Source organism: Coregonus lavaretus (genome assembly GCF_964263955.1).
Source record: "Coregonus lavaretus genome assembly, contig: HAP1_SCAFFOLD_1026, whole genome shotgun sequence".
In the NCBI taxonomy this organism is placed as follows: Eukaryota; Metazoa; Chordata; class Actinopteri; order Salmoniformes; family Salmonidae; genus Coregonus; species Coregonus lavaretus.
In genome coordinates this window covers 75,482-86,940 of record NW_028167062.1, presented here as the reverse complement: position 1 = coordinate 86,940, position 11,459 = coordinate 75,482, and the positions used below count along the sequence as shown (strand labels likewise).

General features: G+C 43.3%; 1 pseudogene across 1 annotated transcript; it reads right to left on the bottom strand.

Moving 5' to 3' along the window:
* Positions 1 to 5,155: 5,155 nt before the first annotated feature.
* Positions 5,156 to 10,887, bottom strand: LOC311113935 (NLR family CARD domain-containing protein 3-like; annotated as a pseudogene). Its single transcript has 5 exons — positions 9,118 to 10,887; positions 8,683 to 8,856; positions 7,522 to 7,695; positions 6,242 to 6,281; positions 5,156 to 5,755 (listed from the first exon to the last, which is right to left on the bottom strand). The product of its transcript is annotated as an NLR family CARD domain-containing protein 3-like (transcript).
* Between the last annotated feature and the right edge of the window lie 572 nt (positions 10,888 to 11,459).

Below are 11,459 nucleotides of genomic sequence, written 5' to 3'. Positions count from 1 at the left end.
CATTTCACCACTAAACCCCTTTAACTCCCTTTACCACACCCATTTCACCACTAAACACCTTTAACTCCCTTTACCACACCCATTTCACCCCTAAACCCCTTTAACTCCCTTTACCACACCCATTTCACCACTAAACACCTTTAACTCCCTTTACCCCACCCATTTCAGCACTAAACACCTTTAACTCCCTTCACCCCACCCATTTCACCACTAAACACCTTTAACTCCCTTTACCACACCCATTTCACCACTAAACACCTTTAACTCCCTTTACCACACCCATCTCACCACCAAACACCTTTAACTCCCTTTACCACACCCATTTCACCACTAAACACCTTTAACTCCCTTTACCCCACCCATTTCACCACTAAACACCTTTAACTCCCTTTACCACACCCATTTCACCACTAAACACCTTTAACTCCCTTTACCACACCCATTTCACCACTAAACACCTCAGCATATTTATCGCCCAGCTGTGCAACTGGGTCTGACACATGGTTCACTCTTGACCGATCTAATTTTAGGTGCTGAATCCATTTTGTCCCCATTATCGTAGGACCCTTCCCTATTGACACTTAAAGGGGTAGTGGTAACACCTGAGCACCACATTTCACTTTAACCTCCAGCTTTCCCAATAACTGAATAGGCTGAGCTGAGTAAGTTCTCAAAACAACATCACATGGTTGCAGTTTATGCTTCTTAAATACGCTGTTGTACAGCTTCGCTGAGATAAAACATGATGTGATACTCTCAACTTCTCTTTTACCAGAACCGAGAAGTTTCCGAGAGGAGACTGTTGGGAAGAGCTATAGGAGAACAGGTTAATTGTAATGGCTGGAATGGAATAAATAAATGATGCGTTAAATACCATTCCATTATTCCATTCCAGTCTTTACAATGAGCCCGTCCTCCTATAGCTCCTCCACCAGCCTCCTCTGGTGTGTACGTGCCAGTATGCAGGTGTCCATGTTGCTGTGGAGGTAAATTATATACAGTATATATAAAAAAACTAATGCAGCCATTTTTATATCAATATCAAATAACTTCAGCGTAACAATTAAGTACCTTACTGTGATTGGTTTGAATTAAAATGGTTTTTAAAAATAGCTTCTATTAACAAAGAGCAATTTGTCAAGCAAGTATTTTGCTAGGACTGTCTGGGAGTGGTCTGAGTGTGAAGGGGAAAACTGAAAACGAGTTGTTATTGGCTATTGGCTATTAACTCCATCCCACCAAAACACGTTGATTTTTCAGGAGGTCTTTTCAAACAGCTTTTACACTAAAAGGGCATTATCATAATTTTCACAATTTCACAGTATTATTCCAACCTCATAGCTTGGAAATATGTATCAAAAAACAGGAAAATCACATTTTTGACAGCACTGGTCCTTTAAGGAAACAATTCTGAACAAAACCCATTTTAAATGAAAAGTAGAGACTTGTCATAAACCATTAGGCTCCATCTCTGTTAAGAGTTGGCTTGTTTGGACCCCTCATAGCCTAGAGTTTTCACTCTCCACCCCTCTCTCTCCTCCTCCTCCCCCTGTCTCCATCCCTCTCTCTCCTCCTCCTCCCCCTGTCTCCACCCCTCTCTCTCCTCCTCCTCCCCCTGTCTCCACCCCTCTCTCCTCCTCCTCCCCCTGTCTCCATCCCTCTCTCTCCTCCTCCTCCCCCTGTCTCCACCCCTCTCTCTCCTCCTCCTCCCCCTGTCTCCACCCCTCTCTCCTCCTCCTCCCCCTGTCTCTCCCCCTCTCTCTCCTCCTCCTCCCCCTGTCTCCATCCCTCTCTCTCCTCCTCCTCCTCCCCTGTCTCCATCCCTCTCTCTCCTCCTACTCCCCCTGTCTCCATCCCTCTCTCTCCTCCTCCTCCCCCTGTCTCCATCCCTCTCTCTCCTCCTCCTCCCCCTGTCTCCATCCCTCTCTCTCCTCCTCCTCCCCCTGTCTCCACCCCTCTCTCTCCTCCTCCTCCCCCTGTCTCCATCCCTCTCTCTCCTCCTCCTCCTCCCCTGTCTCCACCCCTCTCTCTCCTCCTCCTCCCCCTGTCTCCACCCCTCTCTCTCCTCCTCCTCCCCCTGTCTCCATCCCTCTCTCTCCTCCTCCTCCCCCTGTCTCCACCCCTCTCTCTCCTCCTCCTCCCCCTGTCTCCACCCCTCTCTCTCCTCCTCCTCCCCCTGTCTCCATCCCTCTCTCTCCTCCTCCTCCCCCTGTCTCCATCCCTCTCTCTCCTCCTCCTCCCCCTGTGAATATCTCTTTTTCATTTGTTGGAATGTCTCTGGACAATCCATGTTCTTACACCAGCATGTAGATACTTGATGTCCCACCTTGCCACATGTGACTTGATTTCCCTGTCTCTGATTTTCAGTTGAAACTCTGTACACTTTTCCTTTTTTTGTGATCAACTTTTTATTTATTTTAAAGGAACACAGACAAGAACAAATAGCAGCAGGAATGGTTATACAGCTAGAAACACAATACTGTTAAAATATACATCAGTATATTATGGAAACTAGTTATGCACCCAGTAATACTAGTTTGGGGGAACAAGGTATGAGGATACCTCTTTCCAAAACATGTCCCCTGGTCACTCCCAGTACATATGATTAAAGGAGCCCAAGGCACCTTGATTACATAGATCACACAGAGGAGCGGTTGTGATTTCTATTAAATGATGTTTTCTAGGTGGAAGGTTTACCCTGTGTATGAGATTAAAATGTATCAGCTGGTGATTAGGATTGTTAGATGAACCCACTAAGTTCCTGATGAACTCAACTGGTGAGCCTCTTTAGCAGCTAGTTCCATAGACACACTGATTTCAATGTCCTTTGCCAAGGTCAGATGACTTTCAGTCAACAGTCTCTTTTGTGTAGCTTCACTCCGTAGCCCACATACTAGTCTGTCTCTAATGATGTCATTTAGAACAGCATTAAACTCAGTGTTCTGGTAGTTTCTTTAATGCAGCAGCAAACATTGTTACTGATTCTCCCTCTTCCTGATGTCTCCTGTGGAACCTGAACCTTTCAGCATTAACTAGTGGTTCTGGTGAAAAATGTCCTTTAAGTATCTCCACAATATCCCCATACGTCTTATTACCGGTTCTGATTGGCTGTAGCAGGCTGCCTAGTAAATTAAATGTCTTTGGCCCCATTACACTAAAACATGGAGGCACAATGTTGTCCTCATCCATGTCATTTACAAGAACAAAATATTCAAACCGTTCTGTATATGAGCTCCACTGTTCAATACTTTTATCAAACTGTCCAATGTTTCCATCAATTCCAATAATTGTTCATTTCTCAATAAGCTCCTGATTGTCACTCACTTCAATATTGTCCTCAACCAAAGCAATATTCTCCTCAGTCACGTGATCTTCATTCACTTCACTCACTGACGTTTCCTCCTAAATTCACTAATTTAGCAGATTTAATTAAAAGGTTTGTCTTCACAGTTGAATAAATGTCCTTTCCTTTAATCACTGTATATTCCTCCTTTTTAATCACGTTGTTTTCCCACTCCGATGTCCGTCTCGAGTCCTTTTCTGCCGTCCATGACGATGTTAACTCCAGTGGTGGAAAAAGTACCCGATTGTCATACTTGAGTAAAAGTAAAGATACCTTAACAGAAAATGACTCAACTAAAAGTGAAAGTCACCCAGTAAAATACTACTTGAGTAAAAGTCTAAAAGTATTTGGTTTTAAATATACTTAAGTATCAAAAGTAAATGTAATTGCTAAATTATACTAAAGTATCAAAAGTAAAAGTACAAGTATAAATCATTTCAAATTCCTTACATAATACAAACCAGACAATTTTCTTGTTTTTAAAATGTACGTTCAGCCAGAGGCAAACTCCAACACTCAGACAATTTACAAACAAAGCATTTGTGTTTAGTGAGTCAGCCAGATCAGAGGCAGTAGGGATGTTCTCTTGATAAGGGCGTGAATTGGACAATTTCCTGTCCTGCTAAGCGTTCAAAATGTAACGAGTACTTTTGGGTGTCAGGGAAAATGTATGGAGTAAAAAGTACATTATTTTCTTTAAGAATGTAGTGAAGTAAAAGTAAAAGTAGTCAAAAATATAAATAGTAAAGTCAAGTACAGATACCCCAAAAAACTACTTAAGTAGTACTTTAAAGTATTTTTACTTAAGTCCTTTACACCACTGGTTAACGCTTTTTCTTAGCTAGCTCGACTATGCACTTGCATCTGCTAGAAATACACTGTGCTAACATTAGCCTAGACTGTACCACAGAAAATAACAGTTTTAAACAGTTGTAAAAACCCACTTCTTCCAGACAGAATAGTTCCTGTAGATTCAGACTTACTCATCACCAATCTGTTGTTATGTCTCGTTGGATTCATAACCACGTCTGTATAACAATTCAATAATGATGAGTCAGGTGTGTGTGTGTGTGTTTGTGTGTGTGTTTGTGTGTGTCCAGTGTGTGTGTGTGTGTGTGTGTGTGTGTTTGTGTGTGTCCAGTGTGTGTGTGTGTGTGTGTGTGTGTGTGTGTTTGTGTGTGTCCAGTGTGTGTGTGTGTGTGTGTGTCCTGTGTGTGTGTGTCCTGTGTGTGTGTGTGTGTCAGGTGTGTGTGTGTGTGTCCAGTGTGTGTGTGTGTGTCAGGTGTGTGTGTGTGTGTGTGTGTCCAGTGTGTGTCCAGTGTGTGTGTCCAGTGTGTGTGTGTGTGTCCAGTGTGTGTGTGTGTCCTGTGTGTGGTAGCTTAGTGGTTAAGAGTGTTGTGCCAGTAACCGAAAGGTCGCTGGTTCTAATCCCTGAGCCGACTAGGTGAAAAATCTGTTGATGTGCCCTTGAGCAAGGCACTTAACCCTAATTGCTCTTGTAAGTCGCTCTGGATAAGAGCTTCCGCTAAATGACTAAAATGTAAATGTAAAATGTAAAAATTTGTGTGTGTCAGGTGTGTGTGTTTCCAGTGTGTGTGTATGAGTGTGTGTCCTGTGTGTGTGTGTGTGTGTGTGTGTGTGTGTGTGTCCAGTGTGTGTGTGTGTGTGTGTGTGTATGTGATCAGTGTGTTTGTTTAGTGTGTGTGTGTGTGTGTACAGTGTGTGTGTGTCCAGTGTGTGTGTGTTCAGTATGTGTGTCCAGTATGTGTGTGTGTGTGTGTCCAGTGTGTGTGTGTCCAGTGTGTGTGTGTGTCCAGTGTTTGTGTGTTCAGTGTGTGTGTGTTCCCAGTGTGTGTGTGTGTGTGTGTGTTATGTTTGACACAGGGACACTGAGGAACCCCAAAGGTCAAAGGGGTCATCCCAAACCCTAAACCCTGGATAGAGGGGCTCAGTGAATGGGGAGTGGAATGTGTTCAGGTGGGTCAGTGTGTCAGAGGAGACTCTGTAGAAGGACAGAGTGCCGGCTGGCCAGTCCAGATACACTCCTACTTTGTGGGAGCTGGAGGAGGGGACGTCTATGGTAGTGAACTTATTATTGTGACAGGCAGAGTAACGGTTGTCAGAGCAGAACAGACACCAGGACTTGTCATTGTCTCCAAGACAACAGTCATTACCCCCTCCTCTCCTGCTGATTCCTTTATATGTCACTCCTATATCAGCCCTTCTCCCACTCCAGTCTACCTCCCAGTAACAGCGCCCAGTCAGACCCTCTCTACACAGCACCTGAGGCCAGTCCTGAAATCTCTCTGGGTGATCAGGATACGGCTGCTCCTCTCTCCTCCATGTCACCTTTCTGTTCTCCTCAGACAGAGAGAGGAATCTGTTTACTGTGTTTGGGTCCAGTGTGAGATCACAGACATCTGATGGATGAAACCAGACACAACATTAGAAATAATCATCATCCTGAACACACAAACACACAAACACACACACATCCTGAACACACACACACACACTGGATACACACTCACACTCACACCTCTATGCATGAACACACACACATCCTGAACACACAAACATCCTGAACACACACACACTAGACACACACACACACACACACACACCCGGAACACACACACACACCTGTATGCATGCAAGCATACACACACACACACACACATTTCTAACGTAACAGGAACATGCCACACACACAGACACACACATGGTCAAAGCAACTCTTAGTAAACTTTGGTGTCCCTGATTTGTGCTTCTGTAGAACTACAGCTGATATTTAATATGACCAAGTAAGTAAAGATGGTGGTCTTTGACTTTGACTTCACTTGAATTAAGACTTATTCTTAGTCATATTCTTCACAGCAGTCAACACTCACATTTTCTAAGTCCAGGTTTCATTGTGTTCTCTCCACCATGTTCCACACTGTAGCGGTAAGCAGAAGAACAGACAGTCATTGAGGGATACACCTGAACTCTCACACACACACACACACACACACACACACACACACACACACACACACACACACACACACACACACACACAATGGACACACACACACAAACAGCCAGCACATAACTTTGTCCAAGTGTGTGTGTGTCCAGTGTGTGTGTCCACTGTGTGTGTGTGTGTGTCCAGCGTGTGTGTGTCTGTGTGTCATTGAGTGATACACATGCACACACACACACACACATTAGACACACACACACAAACAAAAACAGTCAGCATATAACTTTGTGTGTGTCCAGTGTGTGTGTGTGTCCAGCGTGTGTGTGTGTGTCCAGTGTGTGTGTGTGTCCAGCGTACTTGTCTGTGTGTGTGTGTGTCTAGTGTGTGTGTCCAGTTTGTCTTGTGTGTGTGTCCAGTGTGTGTGTGTCCAGTGTGTGTGTACAATGCGTGTGTGTCCAGTGTGTATGTGTGTGTCCAGTTTGTGTGTGTGTGTGTGTGTGTCCAGTGTGTGTGTATCCATTGTGTGAGTCCAGTGTGTGTGTGTGTGTGTGTGTCCAGTGTGTGTGTGTGTGTGTATCCAGTGTGTGTGTGTGTGTGTGTGTCCAGTGTGTGTGTGTTTGTGTCCAGTGTGTTTGTCCAGTGTGTGTGTGTGTGTGTCCAGTGTCTGTGTGTCCAGTGTGTGTGTGTGTGTGTGTGTGTGTGTGTGTGTCCAGTGTGTGTGTGTGTGTCCAGTGTGTGTGTGTGTCCAGTGTGTGTGTGTGTGTCCATCCAGTGTGTGTGTGTGTGTGTGTGTGTGTCCAGTGTGTGTGTGTGTGTCCAGTGTGTGTGTGTGAGTGTGTATGTGTGTGTGTCCAGTGTGTGTGTGTGTCCAGACACACACACACACACACACTGGAAACACACACACACACACACACACACACACACACACACACACACACACACACACACACACACACACACAAACAAACACACACACTGGACACACACACACACACACTGGATACACACACACACTGGACACACACACACACACACACACACACACACACACACACACACACACACACACACACACACACACACACACACACACACACACACACACAGTCTTTATATAACTTAGTCCAAGTGGTGGTCAGAATGTTTGTCTTAACTAGCCTGATAACTCCAACATGTCTGATATGAACATTGACATAAACCCTCTTCATACTTGAGTTTCTCCAGTCTGCAGTGTGGATCCTCCAGTCCAGCAGAGAGCAGTCTGACTCCTGAGTCTCCTGGGTGATTGTAGCTCAGGTCCAGCTCTCTCAGGTGTGAGGGGTTTGACTTCAGAGCTGAGACCAGAGAAGCACAGCCTTCCTCTGTGACTAGACAGCCTGACAGCCTGCAAAGAGTCAAATCATATTAAAACCACACTGCTATTCTTTGGTGGTGAAAATAGTGGCAGTATATTTTTTCAACATTTTAATTTATACCAGTGTCCTGAAACCTGACATATATATATCATTATTAGAAAAAATCATAATATTTTGTGTAGAGAGAAAAATGTATAGTACGAATATTTGAGTAGACTGACCAGAGCAGTTTAAAAAGCAGTATCAGTCAAAAGACAGACAGTGAGGTATCAGATTTAGATTGTATTGAGTATACAGTCCACACCATATCTATTTTGACAGTGAAGCTAACATTTTAAATGTGGCTCTATACTCCAACATTTTGGATTTCAGATCAGATGTGTCATATGAGGTGACAGTATATAATGTCACCTTTTATTTGAGGGTATTTTAATACATATCTGTTTCACCATTTAAAAATGAAAGCACTTTATGTATTTAGTCCCCCCATTTGACGAAGTCAAACGTTTTCTGACCATTTCACTTATAATTCATTAAAGTTGTCAAATGTTGAGTATTTGGTCCCAAACTGGTTGGTTGCATTTGCAGTTTGTTTTGGTTGTGTTTTGGGTTATATTTTGCCCGATAGTAACTGAATGGTGGATGATGACTGTAGTAATCTTCTGTCTATGTGAGTAGATAACATGTTTCTAAACACTACTAAATTAATCCTGATGATGACATGATTAATAAAAATCATGAATGAATCATGAATAATAATGAATGAGAAAGTTACAGAGGCTACAACAAAACATGCTAACCTCTCACCATTAAACCTCAAATAAAAGGTGACATTCTGTACTGTTGCCTAATATGAAACATTATATCTCAAATCCAAATTGCTGGAGCATAGCACCAAATGTAAAACTGTAAGCTTCACATTCCAAACACATATGGTGTGGACTATGTGTGCCTGGTAAACACATGTGGATCTGGTGAACAGTTATCACTTGTTGACCAACTACAGGAATACTGACCTCAGAGTCTCCAGTTTACAGTGGGGATTCCCCAGTCCAGCAGAGAGCAGCTTCACTCCTGAATCCTTCAGGTCATTGTTACTCAGATCCAGCTCTCTCAGGAGTGAGGGGTTTGACTTCAGAGCTGAGACCAGAGAAGCACAGCCTTTCTCTGTGACTCCACAGCATGACAGCCTGACAGAGAGATCATCATGATTTCACAAACTGTTAATTTAACACCAGTAGTGTAGAAGGACAATGGCAGATGCATTTGGTTTATTCTCTTAAACAACATATAGATTCATCTTCCGTCTCCCAGAATTGTATTGTCATATTGTTATACTAATATGAACATAAATGCATTGATTCAATATGTTTTTCAATAATACATATATTTCTCTAAACTGAATATTTCTTCCTGATGATTAGTACTTAAATGTCATTTTATGTACTCACAGAGCAGCTCTGGAGGCTTTGACCACTGGCAGCAGCCTCAGAAGACCTTCCTCTGATCTGGAGTATTTCTTCAGGTAGAAACACATCCAGCTCCTTTTCTGAAGTCAGCAACACAAAGACCAGAGCTGACCACTGTGCAGGTGACAGTTTGGCTTCTGAGAGACTTCCTGATCTCAGGTAGCTTTGGATCTCCTCCACTAGAGAATGGTCATTCAGTTCATTCAGACAGTGGAACAGATTGATGCACCTCTCTGGAGAGGGATTCTCCCTGATTTTCTCCTTGATGTACTTGACTGTTTCTTCATGGCTCTGTGAGCTGCTTCTTGTCTTTGTCAGTAGACCTCGTAAGTGCTTCTGATTGGACTCCAGTGAGAGGCCCAGAAGGAAGCGGAGGAAAAGGTCCAGGTTTCCTGTCTCACTTTGTAAGGCTTTATCCACAGCACTCTTGTAGACAGTAACTTTACGCTTCTGTCTGATCCTCACAGAAAAGTTGCTGGACGTTGATTGAGGTTCATCCATTAGATTCTCATTGTTGTTGATGAATGAGAGGAACACATATACAGCAGCCAGAAACTCCTGAATGCTCAGATGCACGAAGCAGTACACCTTGTCCTGGTACAGCACACATTCCTCTTTAAAGATCTGTGTGCACAATCCTGAGTACACTGAGGCTTCATTGACATCAATGCCAGCCTCTTTCAGGTCTTCTTCATAGAAAATCAGATTGCCATTCATAAGCTGTTGAAAAGCCAGTTTTCCCAGTGACAGAATGCTCTCTTTATTCCAGTGTGGACCTGTCTCTTCTTTCCCAAGATACTTTTCATTCTTCTGTTTGGTATGAAACTCCACAAGGTGTGTGTACATCTCAGTCAGAGTCTTGGGCATCTCTTCTCTCTTATGTTTCAGCATGTGTTCAAGGACTATTGCAGAAATCCAACAGAAGACTGGAATGTGGCACATGATGTGGAGGCTCCTTGATGTCTTTATGTGTGAGATGATTCTGCTGGCCAGGTCCTCATCACTGAATCTCTTCCTGAAGTACTCCTCCTTCTGTGGGTCATTGAACCCTCGTACCTCTGTCACCTGGTCAACACACCCTGAAGGGATCTGATTGGCTGCAGCAGGTCGGGTAGTTATCCAGAGGAGAGCAGATGGAAGCAGATTTCCCTTGATTAGATTTGTCAGCAGAACATCCACTGAGGTTGACTTTGTGACGTCACAACAGATCTTGTTCTTCTGGAAGTCTAGGGGCAGTCGGCACTCATCCAGACCATCAAAGATGAACAGAACTTTGTACTTGTCGTAGTTGGAGATTCTTGATTCTTTGGTTTCCATTGAGAAGTGATTGAGAAGTTCAATCAAAGTGTGTTTTTCCTTTTTCATCAAATTCAGCTCCCGAAAAGGGAATGAAAATACCAATTGGACATCCTGATTTGCTTTTCCTTCAGCCCAGTCCAAAATGAACTTCTGCACAGAGACTGTTTTTCCAATGCCAGCGACTCCCTTTGTCAGCACAGTTCTGATGAGTTTGTCTTGTCCAGTTAAGGGTTTGAAGATGTCGTTACATTTGATTGCAGTCTCTGGTCTTGCTTGTTTCCTGGTTGTTGTCTCAATCTGTCTCAGCTCATGTTCATTATTGACCTCTCCTGTTCCACCCTCTGTGATGTAGAGCTCTGTGTAGATCTTATTGAGAAGTGTTGGGTTTCCTTGTTTAGCGATCCCCTCAAATACACATTGAAACTTCTTCTTTAGATTAGATTTGAGTTCACGTTGGCAAATCACAGCAAGCTCATCTGAATCTATAAATAACACAGAGGATATTAATATTACGTCTGATTTAATGCCTACAGTATTCTAGGACTGTTATACCATTTTAAATTATAATCATTTCTTCACTTAACTGACTGTATACATGTGTAAATGTTTTCATAATGCATTACACACTGGTGTGACTGATTATATTATTATTATTGGTATTATTGATGGTATAATTAAATCTCTCTCTCTGGTCTAAATTAATCAACACAACACATCCCTGCTGCTACTTGATGAGGTCACTAGGTGTTGTGTTAAGGCTGCTACAATACCATTTAGTTACACAGCTACTTTAGCTGTACTTTAGCTACATCTTTTAAATGTTCTAAAACAGCATTCAACATGAGGCAGACAGCTCTTACTTTTCTCCAGTGTGTCAGCAAGCTCCTTCTGGTTCATTTTCCTCAGGACGTGCAGTGTGATCTTCAGAGCCCCCTCTCTGGCACTGCTCTCCTGCTTCTCATCTTCAGCATCCACCACTTCCTTATCCGGCTTCTGACTCTCAAAGCCTTCTGGGAGTTCTGGAC